Source organism: Ursus americanus, chromosome 3 (genome assembly GCF_024610735.1).
Source record: "Ursus americanus isolate L20-20 chromosome 3, mUrsAme1.1.p, whole genome shotgun sequence".
NCBI lineage: Eukaryota > Metazoa > Chordata > Mammalia > Carnivora > Ursidae > Ursus > Ursus americanus.
Window position 1 is genome coordinate 17,606,940 of NC_142129.1, and position 14,622 is coordinate 17,621,561.

A 14,622-nucleotide genomic window follows, 5' to 3' on the forward strand; every position below is an offset into this window, starting at 1 on the left:
ATAAGACATGAGGTTCAGGTTGAGGTTCTTTTTTCCTTTTTCTTTTAAGTACAGTTGCTCCTGCACCATCTGTTGGAAAGGCTACCTTTCCTCCAGTGAATTCCTTGCACATGTGTCAAAAATCAGTTGGGCATATTTGTGAGGACCTATTTCTGGGTTTTCTATTCTCTTGCATCCATTTGTATGTCTTTCTCCATGAGTACCACACTGTTTTGATTACTGTAGTTATATAGTAAGTTTTAACGTCAGTGAATTGCTCTAGGTCTTGTAGGACTTTTCCCTTTTCACGTAATTTTTAGAATAAGCTTATCTATTTCTCAAAATCTTTCTGAGGTTTCGCTGGGAATTGTATCACACCTATAGATCAATTTGGGGAGTGTTGATATCTTTACTATGTTGTGTCTTCCAATCAGTAGTAAGTCTCTCTAGTTATTTAAGTCTTCTTTTATTTCATTCATCAGCATTTTGTAATTTTCAACATATAGATCCTGCAAGTTTTGTTAGATTTATACCTAAGTATTTCAGGGGGTTTTTTTGGGCATGATGACAGGTGGCATTGTATTTTTAATTCAGATTTTCGCATGTTTATTGTTAGTGTACAGAAATGCGATTGGTCTTTATGTATTAATCTTGTATACTGTGACCCTGCAGAACTCAATCTTAGTTCTAGGGGATTTTTTGGTGTATTCCTTGGGGTTTTCTAGTTAAAATACCTTATCATCTGCAAATAGGAATAGATTTTTTTCTTTGTCCAGTATTTTTGCGTTTTGTTTCCTTTTCTTACTTTATTGGCTGGCTGGAGCTTCCATAATTGTGTTGAGTATGATTGCCTTCCTTGCCTTACTTGAGCTTAGAGGGGAAACATATAGTTTACACCATTTAAGTGTGATATTAGTTGTGGGCTTTTTGTAGATGTTCTTTACCAAGGTGAAGAAGTTCCTCTCTATTCCTAGTTTACTGAGAATTTTTATTATGTATTTTGTGGAATGCTTTTTCTGTCAATCGGTATGATCATGTTTTGTTTTTTGTTTCTTTAGCCTTTTGATATGATGGGTTATGTTGATTTTCAAATGTTAAATCAGCTTCGCATACCTACAATAAATCCCAATAATCTTTTTATACATCACTGGACTTTATTTGCTAATATCTTGTGCAGGGTTTTTGCATCTAAGTTCATGAGAAATATTGGTCTAAAGTCTTTGGGTTTTGGTACTATGTCTTATTTTGGTCTCAGAGTAATACTGGCTTCATAAAATGAGTTGGAAAATATTCCTTCCTCTTTAAAGGAAAAATAGTGTAAAATTAGAATTAATTCCTTAATTTTGGAGTAAGATTCTCCAGTGAAGCCAACTTAGAGGATTTCTTTTTCCTGAACTTTTAAACTATGAGTTCTGATTTCTTTAATGTTTATAGGACTTTTCAAATGATCTGTTTCATCTTGCTTGAGTTTTAATAATGTGCAGTTTCTAAAGAATTGGTTTATTTTTTCTGAGTTGTTGAAATTATGAGCATTAAGTTGTTCTTAGCATTACCTTATTATGGCTGCTGGATCTCAGCAGTGATCTGTTATTTCATTCTGATATTTATGATTGTTGTCTTTTCTTTTTTCATATTTGTCAGTCTTGCTAGAGGTTTGTCAGTTTCCTCCGCTCACCCCCCCTCCAGAGAACCAGCTTTTGGTTTCATTAATTTTTTTCTCTTGTTTTTGTTTTCAGTTATTTTGATCTCTGCCCATTATTATTTCCTTTCTGTTTACTTTGAGTTTACTTTCCCCTTCATTTTGTAGTTTCTTGAGGTAGGAGCTAACATTATTGATTTGAGACCTTTCTTGACCTTTCTTTTTTTCTAGTGTAAGCAGTTCTATAAATTTTCCTCTGGTGACTGCTTTAGCTGCAATTCTAAAAATTTTGATATGCTGCATTTTCATTTTCACTTTTCTCTGTGTATTCTTTCTCTCAACTTTTTATTTGTCTATTTAGTTATTTAACTGAAGTAGAGTTGACAAACAGTAGCTCTATTTTATTATTTCCTTTGAGACTTCCTCTTTGACTCATGGATTATTTAGCAGTAGGTTGGTATATTTTCAAGTGTGGGGAGATTTATAAATTTCTAGTTGGATTTCATTATGATCAGAGAATATACTGTATGTGATTTTAGTTCTTTGAAATTGTTTGAGTTATGTTTTATGGCCCAGGGTAGTGTTTATCTGGCTGAATGTTCCACGGGCACTTGCAAGGAATGTATGTTCTCCTACTTATTTTTGACTCTACCTAGTTTGCCTGGAATATCGCATAACCTCTCTCTGTATGCAACTGTCTTCTTACTCTTTGTCTGATCTATTCTGTTTGGTTCATGTCCCTTATTACTGGTTTGTATAGCATCATTGACAATAACTTTCTTTTTATTCTTATTTCCTCCCCCTTAGTAAGAATTATTTATTTCCCATAAATCCTTTATTTCCATGTCCCATGTCTCATTTAACATTTTCTGTAGTTTTAAACAATATGTAATATTCTTGTTCTAAATTGTCACTGGTTTTTATGTTGGCAGTGTAATTTATATTTATCCTAGAGGCAAGTTAGCCTTAAAGTGTTAACTGCTCCAAGGTGAAATATTGCAGTATGTTTTGTTATTTTTTCAAAAGCCACCCACAAATTATGATTCTCTGGATAAATTTAGACTGAATTAAGAATTATATGCGAAGCATATTGCTAGGCATTAAATGAGAGGAAAATTTGTGTCCTCATGATACTTTGTGGGACGTAAGACGAATGCCTCTGCAGTAGTTCTAATATATAAGACATTAGACACCAGATGCTTAATGGAGAACTACTATAGGAATTCAGAAAAGGAATAATTAAGAATGTGGACAGGATTAATTTGTGCGGTCTTGTGAAAAGATAATACTTGACTGAATGATAGGTGGAGTGGGAAAGGGAGTTGAAATGAACATTAGCTTACCTGAGGGGACTGCTCACCCAAAATGAGCATGGCCTGTGAGAAGGAGAGTGAGGAGGACATTCTGTGAGGCAGTAGGGTTATGCATTAGTAGGAGGGTATAGAGGGTTCCTGAGCACAGGAGAAGAATTTAAATTTGAGCAGGAATCTGTAAGCCAAATTAAAAGTTATTAATCTGAAGAGCGACTTGAAAAATGCTCTACATATAAGTGTTAGCATAACCTGGGAGCTTATTAGAAATGCACAATTTAATACCCCACCTCAAACCTATAGAATCAGAATCTGCATTTTTTTTTAAAGATTTTATTTATTTATTTGACAGAGAGGGAGACAGCCAGCGAGAGAGGGAGCACAAGCAGGGGGAGTGGGAGAGGAAGAAGCAGGCTCACAGCGGAGGAGCCTGATGTGGGGCTCGACCCCTAACACCAGGATCATGCCCTGAGCCGAAGGCAGAGGCTTAACAACTGCACCACCCAGGCGCCCCAGAATCTGCATTTTTAACAAAATACCCAACTGATTTGTATGTATTGTGAAGTTTCATAAGCACTGGTCTGAAGGAAAGTTAATCAGACGGGACTGTATACAAATTAGATTCTAGAGGAGAGAGATTTCATTTAGATCCTATATTATCCTCTTGATATTGAGACCAAAGGGCATGTAAGAGAGACCTATTAAAGGAATATAGTCAACAGGATTTAATGACCAGGATTTAGAGAATGGAGGAAGGTGCTAAATTGAAGATTATGATCCAGTTTTGGCACCAGGCAGTTGAAAACTGGGTGGGCCATTGACAGGAAATAAAAAAGCCTGAGTGGCATAAAAAGCTGTGATTATTCTTTACTTCTAAGCCACTAGAACTTTTTGTTAACAGAAAATCAGCATAATAATAACACTGGAGAAAATTTTCTAAAAGGAATGAAAAAAACATATAATTCCAGAATCCTAAAATAAACAGCATTTTCATTTTTTTGCACGTTATCATGATTTCTTACTAATACGCGAACTTGTTTCTACATTGTTGTGTTCAGTGTAAAGCCATTTTGTATGCCTTAAAAATTTATTATGTAAATATTTTTCATACTTTTTCATAATTTAATTACTTTGAAAGTACTTTTTTCCATTATAAAGTATATACACTCTCACTTAAATTTTTAAAAATGCAAATTAAAAATAACAGTGATTGCAGTATTTACATTTTAAATTGGTAAGGATTAACATGTTTGGTTCTGATAGGTTTTAGTGAGAATGCAGAATTGTGCAACTTTTTAAAGGGCAGTTTGGCAATGCTTGTAAAAACTAAAAATTACACATATCATGCTTGATCCAGCAATTCCATTCCTAGGAATTTTTTCTACAGATATACTGGCTCTAGGTCAGTTAATCTACAGGTCAATTTTGTCATATTTACCAATTCTTTGTATCAGTGCTTTCAGGAAAATATTTTCCTAGTGAATATGGATAAAATTAGATTATTTCATGGGAGAATTTTTCAGTATACTCTGATTTCTTTCCAATCCTTTGAAAAGTTATTTTATGTTTTTTTTCCCCAGCATTTTCTGCTTCCTATACAGTCTTCTAAAAAGTTATTTTATTTATTTATTTTAGCATTTTGGTATTTTTAGGTTCCTTTTGTTAATTTGAAAGTGCATATACCAGCCTTGCTTTTTTTGTTTTTGACTAAAATTACAGCTATTTATATTGGATGGAATGATTTAAACAGCTTTTGAAGATTTTTGATGAGATTTGGTTGACAGTTTTCCTTTTGTCCTCATAACATTATTTTAAGGAACGTTCAACTTGTAAGCTAAGGGTCATAGCGTGGTTGATTTTTATGAATGTATTTTATTTTCCGAAAGACATTTCACAGTAATCTTTATTTCGATATAAATCTAACATGTGTTTACTGTAAATATGTACTGAAAAATATCTGGAGCAACCATACCAGTAAGAAATGCTAATATTTTGGTTAATTGCTATAAAAATTAAGAATGATATTAAGGCATTGGGAATAATAAAATTAAAGACTGGGAAATATTTCATTCAAGCAAGAATGTGAACAAATGAAAAAAGTGACCTAAATCTCATCACAAAAGACAAATTAAAAATTTTAATGACTAGAAACACAAATTTTAAAAATCTCTTTATTAATATATTAATAAATATAAAATATTTGTAGAAATAATATTTATAGGGGTGCCTGGGTGGCGTAGTCGGTTAAGCATCTGACCCTTGGTTTCCGCTCAGGTTGTGATCTCAGGGTCATGAGATTGAGCCTTGCGCCAGGCTCTGTGCTCGGCACAGAGTCTGCTTGAGATTCTCTCGCCTTCTCCCTCAGTCCCTCCCCCTGCTCTCTCTCTCTCTCTTTCTAAAATAAATAAATAAATCTTTAAAAAATAATATTTATAAATATGTCTACATTTACTTCCATATTAACAAATATGTAAATAGATAAACATCAATATGTATTAAGTTATTAAATATAAACATTTATGTGTACTTACTATAAGTACATATAATGATGTGTTAATATATCAGTGTAATATGTATTAGTAATATGAAATATAATCAGGTTCATATGTCTCATTTGTTCAGATCCTTGAGATGAATTTGTAAATTTGGTAATTTCAGAGAGTTTATTGTTCAGCATAATGAAGTTTGGAGAATTGGTTTGTTTCTGATACACAGGAACATATGTTTAAGGGTGTGCGTTGCATTATTGTAATACCAAAAGACTGGAATCTACTGAAATTAATGTCAGTGGGGTTTGTTAAATTATGTGTGCATCTCTTTGGTGGAATATGTTGTAGCCATGAAAAAAGAGTGGAGTATGTATTAAGATAGAAACATTCTCAGTGTATGTTAAATGATAAAGGGAAGGCTCAGAATAGTGTACCTTGATAGTTCAGAGCAGTGTACCTTTTCATTTTCAGTTAAAAAAGATAAAGTTAGGTGGGGGGGAATGGGGTAAATGGATGATGGGCATTCAGGAGGACACATGATGTAATGAGCACTGGGTGTTATATGCAGCTGATGAATAACTGAACTCTATCTCTGAAACTAATGATACACTATATGTTAATTAATTGAATTTAAATAAAGTAAAATTTAAAAACAAAAAAGATATTTTTAAGTATATGTTTATATATATCTGGAAGAATACACAAGAATTATTTATAGTGGTTGCCATTGGGGCTCTAAAAGATGGAAACAAAAGTTAATATAGGTATACTTGTTGTAATTTGATTTTTATCATTTTTACTAACTAATAAAAGTAAAATATAGTATATATTCACTGCAGAACCCTTAAAAATGACATGCAGAAGAAAAGTTTCCCAAAGCTAAACTACTGTTTGCAAGTTTGTTTTCCTATTTCCTTTCTATCTTTTTATTTTATGTTTTACTTTTTTGGTGTTCATTTTACTTACAATAATATTAGAGTTTTCCTGTTGTCATATATTCTTTGCCATACTTTCTGAAATAAGATGGGGACGTAAAATAAACTCACAATTATCATTTTTATCATTCACTTATTTTTTTTTTAAGATTTTTTAAATTTATTTGTCGGGGGGGTACAAGCAGGGGGAGTGGCAGGCAGAGGGAGAAGCAGGTTCCCTGCTGAACAATGAACCCAGTGTGGGACTCGATCCCAGGACCCTGGGATTATGACCTGAGCCAAAGGCAGACGCTTAACCAACTGAGGCACCCAGCCGTCCCTGTCAGTCACTTATTATACCTTTAATATTCTCATTTGAAGATAATAGGTTGTATATTACTCCACTGACAGCCTGGTTGATGACTGATCTTGTGGGTTGAGTGGATGGCCTCTTCCTTCCTTATGGCTGCATATATGTGAATTTTAATCAGATTATCTTCTGTGGAAAATTGTGTTGAATCATTTAAATTTATTGGTCAGATTTCTACATAATGACATTACACTTTTCATTTCAGACTTTTTTTTTTTAACAAATTATTTTTACTGGTGTCAGTTCTTTGCCTTTTACATTTTACAGCAAACATTTAATTTATTGATTAGATTTTTGTTCTTACATAATTTTGCAGATTATAGTTGGTATTCGCTAGTTTCCTTTCGATCTTGCTTCTACCAAATTGGGCTTTCTTACATATTGTACACTGAAATTTTGTCAAGAAGAGTTAACTCATCAGGTTCTAGGCAGCAGCATATTTAACACGTACAGTTTTAGTCTGGTCTTCTTAATTTTGTTGATTAGCTCTGCCATTAGTATATTTTACCGATTGGGTAAAAAAGACTGATGCTTTATTTCATAGCCAGTCCTTGAGAAAAACAGAAGCAGTATCTCTTTGATATTGTACGACTCCTAATTCTATTGTCATATTCAGTGAGTCTCCCAATTGTTTTAATTCTTTTGTATTTCAGTTGCTTTTCACCTTAAAGGTACCAGTCATGATGTTGGTCTCTTATTTTTGAGGCTTCCTCTTCCAGTGATGAAATTTTAAAATATAGAATTCTGTTTTTATGTGACCTATCCATATCTTGAATAAAATTTTTTCGTGTGGTTGCCGTTGGTTGTTCTGTTACATAGGCGACACCTGTGGAATACAGCAAAGGCAATTTGGGTGCTAGAAATATAGATCTTTATAACAGACTTAAACCAGGCTGTGTAGCTCCTTTAAATTAACTGCAAGATGTATTAACTTCACTCTCAAGTGTTAGGCAGGGTTGAAACAGCTTACATTTCTTTTGGTTGGTTAAATTATTCACTGGAATATTGCTGGAGCAGAGGATAGTGTCATCATTATAGATTTTGCATCGTATTGATTTTCATAAGGATTGAACCAGTTGTAATGCTATCAGTGGTGTTTAAGCACCTCAATCACTATTTTAAAACTTTTACTTAACTAGGAGTAAAATGGTCTTGTGGAGTTGCTTTTATTTACATTTTCATTTGCTTTGTGTAGAAATTTAATAGGAACAACAAATCAGAAGCAGGTTGAAAAAAATGTTAACTCTTAACCAGAACATTTGGTTATGTAGTCTTCTAGCACTGTGTTAATGTTTTGAATCAAAACCAGTTTAAAAATTAAGATTGGTTATTAGCATAATGGAATAGAGTGTCCCTGGAAGGAAAGTCATAAAGAGTACTATTGTACTCTTGAAACAGAGGAGTTCTTCTTTTGTCTGATGTCCCTCTAGTTTCTGAATAGAATAATACGCTACTTTTATCCTGCAGTTTGACAGTTAATACTGTGTTTAATCTATGTCTACTCAGTTCAGTCCATTAATAAAAAAACTTTTTAATTCTTTGCCAAGTTAGTAATGCCATAATATATTTTTCAGGGATGTGAATAAAAAACTACTTTTGTCCTGTTTTAATAGTTTTTCTTGTTTATTCTTTTTACTTAGCCAAAAAATATTAGTGTAGCCCCACATTTTCCTTATTGTTTTTGAATATAGTTTTTAAACTATAATTTAACTAAGAGAAGGTTAGAAATAATCTTTTAAAATAATCTTTAAAATTAAGCATGTCATAGTTCACATTTGTCAGAAAACAGGGTACACTTAAATAGGTTGAGTGAATATTTTTATTTACTTTTCTATTTATAACACTTTTTAGAAGTGTTATTTTGTTTAGAATTTTTTTTTAATTTGTGAGGTGTATAATTAAGGGGTTTTTTCCTTTAATTTCTTTTGAAACCAATCATTTTAGGGCTAGTTTGAGAACGTTGCTTAAGTGATGTGAGATGCTTTCTGCCCATGACCTACTTGTAGTGAGGAACAATTAATATAATACATAGCAATATCTCATTTGGCTAGTAAGTGTAACTCTCTGCTGGGTTAGGAACACTGCCTTCAGGGCGCGAGCATAAGGCTAGTTGAGTGACAAGATTATCACATGTAACATAAGATAGTTATGAGTAATGCAAGTCATTGTGTACTCAGGAGCTGAGTAAATGGAGTTCACAGAAGGAAAAGAACAATCAATAATTTACTTTCAAGGCTGTTTTCCACCTCTATCTCTTGACGATTTGTTTCCCAAAACAATCTTATCAGATCCCTTTAAAATTGGTCTTTTAATTTAATTTTTTAAATTTTATTTACTTGAAAGAGAGCAAGAGAGAGCATGGGCAGGGAGGAGAGAGAGAAGCAAACTCCCCGCTAATCAGGGAGCCAATTGCGGACTCAGTTCAGTCCTAGGACCCTGAGATCATGACCTGAGCCAAAGGCAAATGGTTAACTGTCTGAGCCACCCAGGTGCCCAAAATTAGTCTTTATAAATTTGTCTTTTCATAGGTACTTATTTACAATTTTAGTACCATTTGGAAGGTGGTGCTTGTAGGCTTATGTCACAGTTCACATAATAATTAATAATTGCAGAATGTTCTGGAGCTTAAGTCATGGGCGTTTTTGTTTGTTTGTTTTGAGGAATCTCATATTTTATAAGAGATCAGTTTTTTTTCAGTAGTTTGAGTGATATCTTACTGGATTTGCAGGCATAGTGACTTTTATCAACCAGAATCCCATCTCTCTATTTCCAGTTGACTCACTGAACATTTGTTGGTAATTTAGGATAATTATCTTGAATAGTTCAGATTTTATACTTCTAGAACATGTACGGAGACTTCCCCCCGCTTTCCTCTCCTCATCTTCCTTCTATGTGCTTTGCTTCCCTCCAAGTCTTTCCCACCAGCTGAGTAGTAGAACCAAATTGTAATAGAGTAGGCTTACCTGTAAGAACTCTACAGTCACGGAGAGCAGATAAGTAGAGATTTTGTTTATGGGTTGTTTTTTTTTTTAAGATACTTAAACAATTTGAGGTATCAGTTACATACAGTGAAATATGTGAGTGGTGTATAAGTGAGTAGTAAGCGATAATGAATATATAGTAAGTGATAAAATATGTGAGTAATAAGAAATACATTGAGTGTTCAGTTAAGTTGTGATAAATGCTTACAACTATGTAACTCACACCTCTGTTGAGATATATAACATTCCAGTCACCCCAGGAAATTCCCTCCTACCCCTTTCTGCTCAATACCTGTTCTCCACAGTCCTTGTTCTGCTTGTTATCAGAGCTTAGTTTTGGCTGTTAATGGAATTTTATATAAGTACGATAATTTTCTGACTGGCTTCTTGTACTTAGCATAATGCTTCTGATATTTTCCGTGTGTGTGTGTGTGTGTATGTGTGTATATATATATATATATATATATATATATATATATATATATATATATATATATATATCAGCAGTTACTTTTTATTGTGAGTACTATTTACTATTCTGTTGAATGACCATACCTCAGTTTGTTTATCCATTCACATACCGGTGGACATTTGGGTTGTTTTCATCTTGGCTATTATGACTAAAGCTGCTTATGACCATTCATTCATTCATTCATTCATTTTAGAGAGAGAGAGAGAGAGTGCGTGCACATGCAAGTGGGGAGGAGTTGCGGGGAGGGACGGAGGGAGAGAGAGAATCTTAAGCAGGTGCCACACCCAACATGGAGCCCTGAGATCTTGACCCGAGCCAAAATCAAGAGTCAGATGCTTAACCAAAGAGCCATCCAGGTGCCCCTGACCATACATTTATAAGCCCTTTTGTGGACATGTTTTCATTTCTCTTGGGTAAGTATCTAGAAGTGGAATCACTAGGTTTTATGGTAAGTGTATATTTAAACTATTTTCCCAGAAGTGAGTGGGGGGTGGGAACGGCAAAAAAACCCACAAAAAAACCCAATTTTCCCAAGGCGAGTGTTTGAAGCATAGTATAGAGGGGAATGGAAGTGAGATGACTCTAAGACTATACCATGAATGACTTTATAGTTCATATATTTTTATCCTAAGTACAATATAAAGCCATGGAAGAGTTTAAGATAAGAGGGTAACACCATCAAATATGTAATTTTATTCTGACTTCTTTTTGAAGAGTGGATTAAAGGTGAGACTAAAGAAAGAAGATCCAGTGATCTTCTTGTCCCAGAGGGCATAAAACTTGACCCACACTGGCTTAAACAAAAGTAAATAAGTTTTGGGAAAAAAAAAAATTGTTTTGGGAAACATAAATAAGAAAGTCCAGGTGTATCATTCAGTCTCAAAGCTTTATTAAATATCTGAGTTAAAAATTTATATTTCATCAGCCCTCACAAGTTTGAACTTTAGATATGTTTATTCAGGTGATCCCCATGCCTGGAAAAGAGTGCGTTGTATATAGTAGATACTCAGTATTTTGAAGAATTAATGAATATTCTTGGTCATCTGTGGGAGTTATATTGAGGGTCATTCTGGAAACTTCCTGCTTTTCCTTACTCTAACATCTAGACTGTCCCCTATTAGACTGTTTCTCAAACTTGACCATTTTTCTCAATCTCTACTATCATTATGCTTTTTTTCCTCCTACTTCTCTTGGATTTTGTGGTCTTCATGTGCATTCTTTTTCTCCACTGCAGTCTTTCCAAGGTTGGAATTATTCAGGCCTTGGTCCTGTGTCTGTTCCTTTCTCTATGCCCTTCCCTGGATAGAAGGAAGGTTCGTTTTTTGTTTGTTTGTTTGTTTGTTTGTTTGTTTTTAGATGTATTTATTTATCTGAGAGAGAGAGCGTGAGTGGGAGGGGCAGAAGAAGAGGGAGAGAGAATCTGAAGCACACTCTGTGCTAAGCGCGGAGCCCGACGCTGGGCTCATGATCCCATGACCCTGAGATTATGACCTGAAATGAAACCAAGAGTTGGATGCCTAGCCAACTGCACCACCCAGGTGCCCCCAGAAGGGAAATTTTTTTTAAAAAGGAAGATTAAAGGTGTGATACTGGGAGTAAGGCATGGAGTTTATATGATTTTGATATACATACTATTTGCTATAAGGAGAAAGTAGAAAATATACCAATGGTTACTATAAACTGAAGTTTGGGTAAGAAATACATATGTAGGGGTGCCTGGGTGGCTCAGTTGTTAAGCGTCTACCTTCGGCTCAGGGTGTGATCCCAGAGTCCTGGGATCAAGCCCCACATCAGGCTCCTCCGCTGGTAGCCTGCTTCTTCCTCTCCCACTCCCCCTGCTTGTGTTCCCTCTCTCGCTGGCTGTCTCTCTCTCTGTGTCAAATAAATAAATAGAATCTATTTAAAAAAGAAAAGAAAAGAAATATATATGTAAAATTTGAGGGAAAATTTCCAGTAGAGTTCTTTCTGGTTTGCTTGAGAATGGAGAAAATATGTTATTTCTTTGTTTTCAGAGTCTACAGATTGAGTGCCCAGAATCTTAATGTACACATCAGGTAATCTATAACAATCCTATTTTCTAAGCTAGCAAATGGCTTTAAAATCTATAAAGGAAATTTTAAAAGAAAGGGTGATGTATAATTGAGTTAAAGCACCAGCATTTATATTTTCTTCCTGCTCTTGACTTTATCTTTACTGTTCCACCTTGTATTTTCCTCAGACATTCAGATTTTCTGGAAATTTTATATCTTTACATCACAGCCTATTGATTAAAAATGGTTGACTCATAGTGATGATGGCGGAATGTTAGGGGCACCATGGAATAGTCAGAGTTGCATAGTATTTGCACAGGTATGTTTAGAACTTGGCTGATTTGTTTTTAAATCTGGAAGACCCTGAAATTTGCCTGTGTAAGTACAGTAAAGGTCATTGAGGGTATAGTAAATTTGTTAATCAGTTTTTCTCCCTCAGACATCACCACCATCATCATCACCTAGTACTGTATCTGACACATAGTAGGTACCTAACAGGATTTGATGTGATGAACTTTAGTTTTCTGGAAAATTCACATAGAGAGAAATGTTACTAAAAATTACTAAATCCAGTTGTAGATATAGAAATGTGTTAAGGGAAGAGTAAGAGTTTGACTTAAAAGTCTATTGGGTCCTTTTTTAAAAATTCGAATTTATTTCTTGTTATTTATCTCTTTTCCTAGACATTTCAGTTTACATATAACCCTCCCCCAATAGTCTTTGTATTGTATGACTTATTTTTGAGTATACTTTTCTTCAATATTTTGCTTTAAAAAATTTTTAAATTTACCGTTAATCACACAAGTAATACATTTTTAGAAAAAATTCAAACTGTATAGATAAAGTAAAAGTCCCTCTTAATAAAACCCCTGTCCATTTATTTATTTATTTTAATTCCAGTTAGTTAACATACAGTGTTATATTCATTTGAGGTGTACAGTATAATAATTCAACACTTCCATACATCACCCTGTGCTGATCACGACAAGTGCACTCCTTAATCCCCATCACCTATTTAACCTGCCCTCCCACTAACCTCAGTTTGTTCTCTATAATTAAGGATCTGTTTCTTTGTCTCTCTCTCTTAATTTTTTTTTTTTTTAAGATTTTATTTACTTATTGAACAGAGACACAGCGAGAGAGGGAACACCAGCAGGGGGAGTGGGAGAGGGAGAAGCAAGCTTCCCACCTAGCAGGGAGCCTGATGCAGGGCTCGATCCCAGGACCCTGGGTTCATGCCCTGAGCTGAAGGCAGATGCTTAACGACTGAGCCACCCAGGCACCCCTCTGTCTCTTAATTTTTTCCCTTTGCTCATTTGCTTTGTTTCTTAAATTCCAGGTATGAATGAAATAATACGGAATTTATTTTTCTTTGACTTATTTCACTTAGCATTATACTCTTTAACTCCATCCATGTCAGTGCAAATGGAAAGATTTCATTCTCTTTTGTGGCCGAATGATATTCCACTACACATACCCACACACACCCACAGCTTCTTTATGCAGATTTCATCCTTTTTTTATGCCCGAATAATATTCCACTACACACACGCGTGCATACACACACACACACACACCCAGCCCTACAGCTTCTTCATCCATTCATCAGCTGACAGACACATGGGCTGCTTCCACATCGTAGATGTTTGGTATAAGAAAGTGGTCTAGTTTCACTCTTTGCATGTTCCTATCCAGTTTTCCCAATATAATTTGTTGAAGAGACAGACATTTTCCATTGGGTATTTTCTTCCTGCTTTGTCAGAGATCAATTGACCAAATAATTGTGGGTTTATTTTGAATTTTCTTATCTGTTCTCTTGATTTATGTGTCCATTTTTGTTCCAGTACCATACTGTTTTGATTACTGTAGCTTTGTAATACTGAAGTGAGAATTGTGATGCCTCCAGCATTGTTTTTCTTTTTAAGATTGCTTTGGCTGCTTGGAGTCTTTTGTGGTTCCATACAAATTTTGGATTGTTCTAGCTCTGTGAAAATTGCTGGTGGTGTTTTGATAGGGATTGCATTGAATGTGTAGATTGCTTTGAGTAGTATAGACATTTTAACATAAAATATTTGTTCTAGTCTATGAGCATGGAATGTCTTTCCATTTCTTTGTGTAATCTTCAGTTTCTTTTATGAGTGTTTTATAGTTTTCACAGTACAGGGGTTTCACCACTTTGGTTAGGTTTATTCCTAGATATCTTATTATTTTTGGTGCAGTTGTAAATGGGATTGTTTTCTTAATTTCTCTTCTGCTTCATTATTGGTGTATAGAAATGCAACAGATATTCTGTACATTGATTTTATATCCTACAGCTTTACCAAATTCGTTTATTTGTTCTAGCAGGGGTTTTTAAAAAAGATTTTATGTATTTATTTGAGGGGGTGGGGAGAGAACATGAGTGGCGGGGAGGAGGCAGAAGGAGGGAGAAGCAGATC

At 34.5% G+C, this 14,622-nt stretch overlaps 1 protein-coding gene across 7 annotated transcripts in view; it reads left to right on the forward strand.

Moving 5' to 3' along the window:
• CNOT4 (CCR4-NOT transcription complex subunit 4) overlaps positions 1-14,622 on the forward strand; it is a 137,956-nt gene that overhangs the window by 19,807 nt on the left and 103,527 nt on the right. Inside the window, exon 2 of one of the 7 annotated variants that reach the window (XM_045792585.2) lies at positions 12,167-12,208. The exons of the other annotated variants lie outside the window; for them this stretch is intronic. The gene's annotated coding sequence lies outside the window, so the exon portion shown is untranslated. The remainder of the gene's footprint in view (positions 1-12,166; positions 12,209-14,622) is intronic. 7 annotated transcript variants of the gene reach the window in all.